A 791-nucleotide genomic window follows, 5' to 3' on the forward strand; every position below is an offset into this window, starting at 1 on the left:
TCTTAACTCCACTATAAATCCCTTTGTGATTCTTTAACTCTTGTCCACTAATTAGTGACTTTATACTTAATTGTATTTCCTTCAAACTCAACCTTTTTAGCTCAGTGACCTCATTCCTGAGATTAAGACATTTTACTAAAAAGATTTATACTATATAAGTGGGGTCCAGTGACCCAGCAGTAGGCCTACACTGTCCAGAGGCTCTTCGATGAGTCAGATGCCAGAGCTGTCATATGCTATTTATTCCAACCACTGCCCTTCTGTACCTATTTAAAATGGTGATGACATATACCATGTAACAATCTTATCCAACTACTTGCTCAATCCATAAACCTGCCCTTAGGTTCAACAAGCTGAGTCTACTGGGCACCAAAACCAGTTTGGGAGGTAATGAAGAATCTATTCTAAAATTCTGAAAGTATCCTACAGGAATAGAATTACGGGCTCATTCCAGGTAGTGTTTATTCCCTTATAACATGTAAGTTTGTAAAAGCTATTACAAAAAAAGGGAATATATGCAAAGTCACATTTCTGAAAACCAGTTTTATTTAAATAAGAGTTTAAATACATTACATAACATTTAAACTAAAAAAAAAAAAGAAAAAAAACCAAAACCAAACCAGTCTGTTACTTCACATGGCATTGGGCAGCTGTTGCTAGTAATNCAGTTTTATTTAAATAAGAGTTTAAATACATTACATAACATTTAAACTAAAAAAAAAAAAAGAAAAAAAAACAAAACCAAACCAGTCTGTTACTTCACATGGCATTGGGCAGCTGTTGCTAGTAAA

Source organism: Vombatus ursinus, unplaced genomic scaffold, assembly GCF_900497805.2.
Source record: "Vombatus ursinus unplaced genomic scaffold, bare-nosed wombat genome assembly UNPS02014797.1, whole genome shotgun sequence".
Lineage (NCBI taxonomy): Eukaryota > Metazoa > Chordata > Mammalia > Diprotodontia > Vombatidae > Vombatus > Vombatus ursinus.